This window comes from Lathyrus oleraceus, chromosome 4 (genome assembly GCF_024323335.1).
Source record: "Lathyrus oleraceus cultivar Zhongwan6 chromosome 4, CAAS_Psat_ZW6_1.0, whole genome shotgun sequence".
Taxonomy (NCBI): Eukaryota; Viridiplantae; Streptophyta; class Magnoliopsida; order Fabales; family Fabaceae; genus Lathyrus; species Lathyrus oleraceus.
In genome coordinates this window covers 438,305,721-438,317,442 of record NC_066582.1, presented here as the reverse complement: position 1 = coordinate 438,317,442, position 11,722 = coordinate 438,305,721, and positions in this window count along the sequence as shown.

The window sequence follows — 11,722 nt, the reverse complement described above, 5'->3', positions numbered from 1 at the left end:
GAATCTAGATCTGAAAATGAATGTTAATGCTAAAAACAGTTGTGATTAACAATATATACCACTTCCTAATGATGCTGAAATCATGTTTAAGCCAAATGCATTTGAGATTAGCAACTTGTGAGGTGTATGTGCAAAATGGTATTTTCACCTCATGCACTTCATGCATGCGTGAACAGTACACAAGTCTGATCCAAATCCTCTTAAACAAGGCCCATGCACACTTTTGAGTTGATTTTTTATGCACATAATCATCCAAAATGATTTTAGAAATTTTCCTTCACAAAACTTCATGAGTGAGCACATGATCATGCAAGTGAACTTCATGCCATGTAATGAAATATTTAGAAAATACATGTCATGATGAACAAAATGCAAAAAGAACCACTCATTTTGGAGCTTTGGTTCAAAAGTTATGCCCATTTGAACTTTCAAGCACACTTTGCCATGATTGGATCATATCTCCTCAACCACACATCATAAATCCATGATCTTGGACTTTTTGGAAATGGGGGAGAAATACCTTTAACTTTCATGTTGGACAAATTTTCATTTGAAGCTTTCTTGATGATGTAATCTTGAGTTGAAGTTGGTCCAAAACCTTTCCATTTTTGGAAATTCCAAATTATAGGTCACTTGCTATTTTGGGAAATTTTTGACTTGACTTCAAATTCTTCAATGTGAGTGTTTGAAATGTCAAATGAGACTTGTTTGAACATGAATGAAGTATCTCTAACCACTTCCCACCTCCAAATCCACAGTTGACTTTGCAGTTGACTTGTGTGGGCCTCAGATGAATTGGACATGTACTGTGGCTTCTGAGCCTTCAACACTTGGCCAAATTGCTTCAAAATGATCCTTGATTCATGTGAGCTCATTGGAACCACCCTAGGGCTTTGATCTCATGGAAAATGCCCTTGTTGCCTTGCACAGTTGAATCTCCTGACCAGTCTTGCCTGATGAAATGTAATGCTATGCAATGCTAATGCAATGTTAAGGACCTAAAAATGAAATGTATATACAAATGGGAGGTGCAAATTTGAGGTGCTACAACTAGTAATTGCTTGAATTCACAACAAAAACGTCGAAAGTTCACGCTAGCATAATGTCATATATTGACAAGAATCCTCGGGGCACGTCAAAGGCATAACCATCATGCGTTGATCATGTCGCTATGCTCAGTTACAGGCTGGCCAGACATCTCAGAAGAAGAAGTCGAGATCGCCTCAGGGGCAAAGACGTAACATATCAGCGAGGGATCAAACTTGGGGCACTGAGAGTATCCACATCCGTCGTATGTTCATCGCATCATCAACTACTGTGTGTCGGGAAGTCAGATTTCACCAATCAAAGTCCAATCCACAACGACAAATTACCAAAGAAGAAAACGGAGCCCACCTTGCTGGCATTCTCATAAAAACAAATACAACCAACATTGGTGTCCAGAAAAGATATCGCCTTTGAAAAGGGGGGCCAATCCCAAACAAACCAATCATTCTTTGCATTCAAACATACATCACATGCAGCACATGCATCATCTCATACATAACGCATACATGACATTTACGCACATAGCGCGAATCAAGATCCATGGTTTAGTCGTAGGCATCCAGGCCAACCCTCAGTTGAATCATTATTTTTCTCTGAGTGAGTTCATACCCTACTATCGGGCGTTCCCCATCGAGTTACATCCTTCAGCCTTTTGTTGATAAGATGTTATCCTCAGCTAAGTCAAACAATGTTTCTTTAAACACCTATCTTGTTTCGCGTTGAGCGTCCTTCAATGAGTTGTTTCCTGTAACCTTTTGTTGATGGAAATTACATCTTCTCAGAGTATTGTTTTGCAACCTTTTGTTGTTGATACCCCCAAGCAAGTCCTACCCAGCGGTGTTCCAATACTAACAGGTCTATCCTATTTAAACCTTTGTTGGTAGTCGGATTTTCCAACAGGTTTTTCCTAATATCATCCTTTTGGTGAAAGTCCCTTAAGAAATAAATCATCGCCCTGTTTATGATAACCATTAACCTTTTGGTAATGGTAAATCTTCGACATTTGTGATCTTACTGTCATCCTTTTGGTGTCGGAGATCCTTGAAGTTTTGGTCCAACCTTCATCCTTTTGGTGAATGGCGACCTCTCATTATTAAAGCTTACTGTCATCCTTTTGGCGGTAACAAGTTTTGTTTTGAGTTTACCTTCATCCTTTTGGTGATGGTAATCATTTGAGTTATTAACTTATTATCATCCTTTTGGTGGTAACAAGTTTTGTTGTTTAATCTTACGTTCATCCTTTTAGTGATGGTGATTGTTGACTTATTATCATCCTTTTGGTGGTAACAAGTTTTGTTGCTGATCATACCTTCATCCTTTTGGTGATGGTGATCATTTGATTTGTTATGACTTATTATCATCCTTTTGGTGATAACAAGTTTTGTTATTGGTTTCACCTTCATCCTTTTGGTGATGGTGATTATTGACTTATTATCATCCTTTTGGTGATAACGAGTTTTGTTGTTTAATCTTACCTTCATCCTTTTGGTGATGGTGATTGTTGACTTATTATCATCCTTTTGGTGATAACGAGTTTTGTTGTTTAATCTTACCTTCATCCTTTTGGTGATGGTGATTTTTGACTTATTATCATCCTTTTGGTGATAACGAGTTTTGTTGTCTAATCTTACCTTCATCCTTTTGGTGATGGTGATTGTTGACTTATTATCATCCTTTTGGTGATAACAAGTTTTGTTGCTTAATTTTACCTTCCTCCTTTTAGTGATGGTGATTGTTTACTTATTATCATCCTTTTAGTGATAACGAGTTTTATTGTTTAATCTTACCTTCATCCTTTTGGTGATGGTGATCATTGACTTATTATCATCCTTTTGGTGATAACAAGTTTTGAAGTTTTGTTCTTACCTCCATCATTTTGGTGATGGTGATCATTAATATTGTTGTGATTTATTATCATCCTTTTGGTGGTAACAAGTTATGAAGTTTGGTAATACCTTCATCCTTTTGGTGATAGGTGACCATTGACCTGTCATTATCCTTTTGGTGATAACAAGTTTTGTTGTTTGATCTTACCGTCATCCTTTTAATGATGAAGATCTATGTTCTTATGATTCCATCATCTTCCTTTTGTTGATGATGATCTCTATTATTACGTCTAATCCTCATCCTTTTGCTGTTGTTGTTGTTGTTGCGGTTGTTGTTGAACTCTCTGTTGTTGTTGTGGACGAGGTTGAGGTGCAGGAATAGTCACTGCAGCCATTGGACGATACTGATCTCTGTTTGCATTGGCTCTGTACACACCCCCTCTGTGTTGTACAGCATTGGTCTCTCCTTCTCTACGGCGAGGTGCCCCAGAGAAGGGTTTCTTCGAGGACGACGAAGAACCTGCGTCATGAATCCTCCCAGCTTTGATTAAACTTTCTGTTCTCTCGCCACAGATGACGACGTCAGAAAAACTTCCGAATGGGCAGCTTCCCATCCGGTCCATATATACACCTTGCAGAGTACTGATGAACATGTCAGTCAACTCCCTTTCCAGCATAGGGGGTTGAACTCTCGCAGCTAGTTCACGCCACCTCTGGGCGTACTCTTTAAAGCTTTCGTTATTCTTCTGACAAAGACTCTGCAGCTGAGTCCTGGTCGGAGCCATGTCCATGTTGTGCTTATACTGTCTGAGGAATGCCTCACCCAGATCTCTCCAGCACCTGATGGAATCCCGCTTCAACTCCATATACCAATCCAAAGACGCCCCAGATAGGCTATCTTGGAAGAAATACATCCACATCTTCTCATCATCAGTGTATGCGGATATCTTTCTGTAGTACGCCTGCACATGGGTGCGAGGACAGGAGGTACCGTTGTATTTATCAAATGACGGCGCCTTGAATTTGTGCAGGATTCTCAGTCCTTCTACCAATCCCATGTTTGTAACATCAAAACCGAGGGAGTTTTGACATTCCATTGCCCGGATCTTCTCAGCAAGGGCCTCAACTTTACGATCTCTCGCATCATTTCTGCCCAAAATGCCGTCGTCCTCGCTGAGCATAGTGAGTAAATCCTCTTGTCTGTCAACAATCGGAATTCTGTTACGGGCCGGAGCATGGATGACTCTGGCACTAGCAGCATCTGGAGCAATCGGTTGACCGTCGACTCGAATACCCCTCAACTCTTCACCTACAGCATAATTGTTGACGGGAATAGCAGCAGCAGGAATGTCAGGAACTGGGTTTCCTTCTTGCAAAGGCTGGTTGGGCGGTGGCAATGTAGCTTCTTGCCTCTGGACCAGTGCTCGGAGTTCTTCTTGACCTTGCGCAACCCCTTGCATCATGTGAATAAATTGGGCCATGTTAGCCCTCATCTCAGCTAACTCGGCTTGTACTTGGTCCATATTGCGTTGATGGTTGAGTCGCGTTGAGTAGCGGTGCGGCCTTTGATCAGCTATCCTGTCTGGACACAGGAATCAAGGTGAGAAGACGGCACGAGAACACCTGTTTATGCAAAGATGATGCATGCAATGCTTGTGCAAATGCTTTGTTTTCAAGGAACCCTTAGGGTATTATTTGCAATATTTTGAATATTTAAACATTTTAATTGCTCATGGAAACATTTCATTCAATATATTGAGACAAAGAAATACAGCATTTTTGATTCATTACAAAGAGAAAAGGTAAATGACATCCTATGGATCCCTAGAAGCTCGGGATGCTGGAAGACGAGAAGTGCACAACTTCTTGATCTCTCTCTCATAGGCAGCCTCCATGTCAGCTTTCTCTTTTGCAAGTCGATCATACCTCCTCTTCCAGAATTTGGATGACTGAGGAAGCAGAGAAGTCCAAGTGTCGTTCGGATCGTCCTTCTCCTTGAGCTGCTGCAGCAATTCCTCTCTTTCACGGATCCAAGCACGCGAAAGGTCTTCTTCTCTCAACTCCTCTACACGTTGGGTAAGGAGGGTTGAAGGCCCAGCCATATCCAACGGTGTAGGTCTTGGATGATCATACGGCATCAGGTAGGTAGCGGCCCTCTGTCTGACCCAAGAGGTGTATGGCTCCAAAGCAATGCAATTCTTTGGACCCAATTCATTCCTACTCTTCTTGTGAATACTGCGCCAAGCACGGACAAATCTGGCTTTCAGGCCTTGGGGATCTTTACCCTCCTGAAAAAACACACCTCCTAACAGAATGTTATTAGGTTTATCTTTCAGGGGGAACCCAAGCTGACGACGTGCAAGAATGGGATTGTAGGTAATCCCACCACATGTGCCAAGAAGAGGCACATTAGGGAATTCCCCACAATAGTCGATGATCTGAACGGTATCATACACGCGATCATACCAGGTGATATCATCATTGGTGAGAGACATGAGTCTCTGAGACCACCGTAGACATCCCTTGTTCTCCTTGAAAGCAACTGTCTGCGGCAAGTGCGAAATAAACCACTTGTACAGCAGGGGTAAACAGCAGACAATAACTCCTCCATTCTTCATATTCCTCAGGTGCAAGGAAACATAAGCATCGCCCAACAAAGTCGGAACTGGATTAAGAACTGAGAAGATCCTAATGGCGTTCATGTCCACGAACTTGTCGAAGTTGGGAAATAGCACCAATCCATAGATGAGCAGCACAAATAGAGCCTCGAAGGCATCCTCACTCATGGCCTTCCCATAGAAGGTAGCTTGGGCAATGAGGAACTCGGAAGGAAAACCCTGAATTCCGCCTTTGGTAGTCAGATTAGCTCTAATCAGATCTTCATCTATGTGCAACAGACTAGCCATCTCTCGAGCAGATGGAATACTCTCTAGGCCACTGAACGACACTTGATCCAGAATCGGAATCCCAATAAGGTGAGAGTACTCCTCCAAAGTCGGCAACAACTGGAAGTCCGGAAATAAGAAGCAGTGATGCAAGGGATCGTAGAACTGAGCCAAGGTACTCATCAACCCTTCGTCAACCTGAGTGGTGAGCAGAGGTAGGAGTTTCCCATAGCGAGCTTTGAAACCCAAGGGATCTAATACATATGATGTCAGATTCCTTAACTCTTTTACGTCGGGCTGCTTAAAGCTGTACTTCTTTGTATGCCTCTTTGGTCTTTCCATGTCTGAAAATTTTGCAAAATAACCCTTTAAGTTCCTTGAAAATTTTCTTTTTCTGATGACATGAATGCGAATGAATGCGTGAATGCATGAATGCAACAAACACACTCAAGGATCAAGCAAGGCACACCACACAAAGGTCGTGGGAAAGCTCTATGTATCCTTAATATCAATCATCCATTTTGGTGGATTTAGGTTTTCACCTTATCGACACCCAAGTTCCATTGATATTAACGGTACATGAACCGGCTCAAACATCCTTAATATCAACCAGCCGCTTTGGTGGATTTTAGGTTTTACCCCTGATCCTGGATCCATTGATATTAACAATGTTTGAATGACTCAACCACGAATCATGGGTTTGTTGAGAGTCACGAGCATGGAGTCTCGGTTAAGAACCACCCAAAGGGAGTGTACTAGGGTTTAAACCTGCCAGACATGTTCTATCAGAGGTTCCCATAATCATCGTTCCATCTTTCGAATATTATCGGAGGAACGAATACTCGTATTCCAAGAATATTCTCAAGAGAAACTCTTATGAGTGTAGTATCGCGTAACAATCGTATCAGAACTGACATCTGAACGACTTCCGCACTACGATCCTAAAAATAGGCCAAGATGGGTTTGGTAAACTAAGGTCCTCGGCTTCTGCGGCACATGATTGAAAGAATAATGCCTAACCACAAATAACTTGTGTGACATTATTAGTTCAACATGACCTCCACCAAGTGAATGGACTCGCAAGTCAACTGGCTAAGGAATACTCCACACCAGTCAACAAGACTATGCCATTCTCCTATCCTAGAGTGCACTCGAGTTCGGGTACAGAACTCATCTCACAGATCACCAAAGCAAACAGCAATTGTATATCAAGCAATTCACACATTACAATCAATACAGTGATCCCAAATTGTACAAAAAATATGTCAAATAACAGATAACAATATAGCACAACAAGGGTGAAAAGTAGGCAATACCACCAAGGATTCTGGTGAGATTTCCCCAGCAGAGTCGCCACTTTTCTGTAGCGGTGTATTCGTCGCTATATGATTTATTGATTAAACCATAAGCAAAGCATACAATGAAATTTCGAGTCGCCACCGCACTTTTATTTATCCAAAGGACTGGCTAAAAAGCGAACAAAAGCCTAAGAAGTTTTACACGTAGAAAACTAATAAAAGATCAGAGAGTCTGGGTAAGGGGTAAATTACGCAATGGGAAGGTGTTAGGCACCCACTACGTCCTAGGTACTCCTAGGGAGCCCTTTTCACACTTGTTGTAAAAGATTGTTACTTGTTATGACATAAATACTGTGCAAACATGATTGGGATGATGAGAAAAGAATATACAATTTTTATTGGGTTTGAACGGATGAACCCGCTGCCTACGTACCTTCCATCAAAGGTAAGGATCAAAACGCCGTAGTTCGGCTAAAAGATTTCCAAAAGTTGGTGGATTCAATTTTAAACACAAGCACTGAGGCTTTTCGTTATCAATGGGAGAACACTCGACCAAAACCAACATCCACCATGCGAGGATAGCTTCGACGTACTAGAGGGGTTAACCCTGTTTTCAGTACGGAAGTCTTATTGTCGACTCACTAAAGATAAGGTGAGGTTTACATCAACCACAATGATAATTGAAACCTATGGCTAATGCATGAAAAGATTAACAATGGACAAAGCCAAAACAAGTGAATGAGTGAAGTTAATTGATTGTGATTATGAAAGTAGAGTCAAAGTATGATTAAGATTGATTTGAAAGAAGTATTATGAAATGGAGTTTGAAAAAAGTCAAGGACTTGAGGTCCAGGTTTTTAGTTTGAAAAGCATGAAGATGTTTGCACAATATCTATGTCAAGTTTGAAATCAATGTGTGAAAAGGTTTAGGACATAATGAGGATGAATGGATGAGATGGATTGTAAAACTTCTTAGGGGGTTCACCTCTTGAAATCATATAGGAGATGATTCAAGTGTGTCCTTTGGAATGGGCAGTTAATAATAATAAAATAAACAAACAAATGATACCGGATGCCACTCAATGGTCTTACTCCAATCTCACAAAGAAAACGGATACCGAAGACCAATAGATGGATTTACACCAATCTCCTAAAACAGAAATGGATATCAGAGGCCACTCAATGGTCTTACACTAATCTCCTCAAAAGAAAACAAGAATGAAATATGGAAATCAACTGCCAATCTATCTGGACTTAGGTTAACTCCACATATGATCATAGGAAAGCAAATGCCAACTTGCGGGACTTACAATTGCATCCTCTCATAAACAAAGAAAGCAAAACATGGATGTCAGATGCCAATCTGTCTGGGCTTACTCTGACATACACAGTATGATCCTAGGAAAACAAATGCCAACTTGTGGGGACTTACAATTGTATCCTCACATACAATTAAATGCATCAAGCAAAGAGATGAGCGGCCAATGTGATGGTCTTATACTCACTTCCATATCATAGGAGCAATGGCCAATGAATGGTCTTACAATTGTCCTCAATGGGCAAACAACAATGATGAGGTCACAAAGACAAATGAGATGATTATGCATTAATGAGCAATTGATGATGATAAATGCATAAAGCATACAAGCAAACATGTGCATATGATAGAATCAATCAATCAAACAATGAGAATCAAACAGCACACTCTATAGCCAAACAAGGAGGCTCACACAAGAGGGTTAGGCACTGAGGCCAACTGGAATAGGGTCAAAGATTGCTCTTAACCTTGCCATTGAGAGGCTAAGGTGAAGCAGATGAAAGGAGATGAGGGGTGTGCCTCATTGCTCTTATCCCTGATCAGGGAGAGCATTTTAAATATCAGAAAGTGTGGGAGTTCAGAAAGTAGGAACTCTCTCCACATTATTGACTCGATAGATCTTGGGTTTTGATCTCAATGCTACAACCATGTAATGGGAGCAAGGAGAAGACTCACTGAATAGTAGGGGATAGGTTGCTTATCCCTTTGATCTACCAATTGCCTTACTTGAAGGACTTTTCCTGCTTGGGACAAATTTAAACACACACAAGCATCGCCTCTTAAGGAGGACTTCAGACAGTTTGCCCGGCCAAATAACAGGCCAGGTCTTCCAGACTACATGAAGAACAAGGGATTATACCTCAAAGCAAATTGCTAAATAGCAAAGCAAAGCAAGTTCAAAGAACTTAAGCAACTAAGGGTACCTGAAATAGTCAAACAAATCAGTACACAGTTCAACAGTTTAAATCAAAAGGAATTGGGAAACAACAGTCAACACAGAGGGACAGGTGTGCAAAGCACAAGACTCAAATCATATGAGTCACAACACCTACAAAACAAAGGTTAGCTCATGATATATAATCAAGCTCAATCAAATTTGTATGATCTTCAGCAAAGCGTCCCGATGTGCCTCAGAGCACATCAGCAAAGAGAGTATCGAAATCTTAGACGGAGTCTGGTTGAGTTGATCTACGATCTTGTAGTCACTCTTCTTGATTATCTTCATGAATTCCTCAACGTCTTTTTCAAAAGAACCCTCAGCCTCCTTCTGAGCCGGTTCCTCGTCAACCACAGCTTGTTTGCCCTTAGCCCTAGCAGATGCCTCAGCAGTAGCATCTCTCAAAGGTTGAGGAGCAAACAGTCGTCCACTCCTAGTGAAACCTCCTGGCCCTCCAACATTGTCCACCACCGGACTTGTAACCGCAGGAGTTCTCACTGGAGCACTGATTGTTACTGGCGCTCGCACCACTGGCCTTGTCTGATTGCCAGCCCTTCTATCATTGCGATAGGCGTTGTCGTACCTCCAGGGAACAGCCCTACTATTCTCAACTCGTCCTCTGCCGGACGCAACAATAGTAGTTGGTGCACTGATGGTCACCGGAGCTGGAATGGTAACCGGAGTATTGCTCGTTGTAGGTGCACCGACAGCCCCTCTTTCTCGTCCTTCAGACGGCTTGAAATAAATGGTGACAGTAGACACTGCCTCATTACCTTTAACAGCCCGGCTGAACTGGAGACAACCCTCATCAATCAGTCTTTGAATACCAGCCTTCAGCTGGTCACAACCATTATCAGTTTCTGAACAACCCACACAATCTTCTTTACAACCCGGGTCAACACCCCCCTTCAGCAAACGGCCCTTGACTACCAACAAAGACGTCTGAACATCTTCCACATTGTCAATCAAATCTTCAGCCTCTCCTTCTTCAATATTGTTAACCCTATGCCCACCATGCTGAGGCATAGGATTGTTCACTACATTCGGCACCGGAGCGAAATTGATTGCCTTAGCATCAATCAAGTCTTGTACCTTGTGCTGCAAAACCCGGCATCTCTCAGTATGGTGCCCTGGTGCCCCAGAATGAAAGTCACAGCGAACGTTCGCATCATACCCAGGCGGCAATACTGTTGGTGTAGCCATGGTACGCAGTTCAACAAACCCTAACCGGAGTAGTTCGGGTAATAATTCAGCGTACGACATTGGCAATGGATCAAAATGTCGCTCAGCCATTCTTTGTCTGGGCTGATACGGACGTGGTTGCTGTTGTTGTTGTTGTTGCGGTTGTTGTTGAACTCTCTGTTGTTGTTGTGGACGAGGTTGAGGTGCAGGAATAGTCACTGCAGCCACTGGACGATACTGATCTCTGTTTGCATTGGCTCTGTACACACCCCCTCTGTGTTGTACAGCATTGGTCTCTCCTTCTCTACGGCGAGGTGCCCCAGAGAAGGGTTTCTTCGAGGACGACGAAGAACCTGCGTCATGAATCCTCCCAGCTTTGATTAAACTTTCTGTTCTCTCGCCACAGATGACGACGTCAGAAAAACTTCCGAATGGGCAGCTTCCCATCCGGTCCATATATACACCTTGCAGAGTACTGATGAACATGTCAGTCAACTCCCTTTCCAGCATAGGGGGTTGAACTCTCGCAGCTAGTTCACGCCACCTCTGGGCGTACTCTTTAAAGCTTTCGTTATTCTTCTGACAAAGACTCTGCAGCTGAGTCCTGGTCGGAGCCATGTCCATGTTGTGCTTATACTGTCTGAGGAATGCCTCACCCAGATCTCTCCAGCACCTGATGGAATCCCGCTTCAACTCCATATACCAATCCAAAGACGCCCCAGATAGGCTATCTTGGAAGAAATACATCCACATCTTCTCATCATCAGTGTATGCGGATATCTTTCTGTAGTACGCCTGCACATGGGTGCGAGGACAGGAGGTACCGTTGTATTTATCAAATGACGGCGCCTTGAATTTGTGCAGGATTCTCAGTCCTTCTACCAATCCCATGTTTGTAACATCAAAACCGAGGGAGTTTTGACATTCCATTGCCCGGATCTTCTCAGCAAGGGCCTCAACTTTACGATCTCTCGCATCATTTCTGCCCAAAATGTCGTCGTCCTCGCTGAGCATAGTGAGTAAATCCTCTTGTCTGTCAACAATCGGAATTCTGTTACGGGCCGGAGCATGGATGACTCTGGCACTAGCAGCATCTGGAGCAATCGGTTGACCGTCGACTCGAATACCCCTCAACTCTTCACCTACAGCATAATTGTTGACGGGAATAGCAGCAGCAGGAATGTCAGGAACTGGGTTTCCTTCTTGCAAAGGCTGGTTGGGCGGTGGCA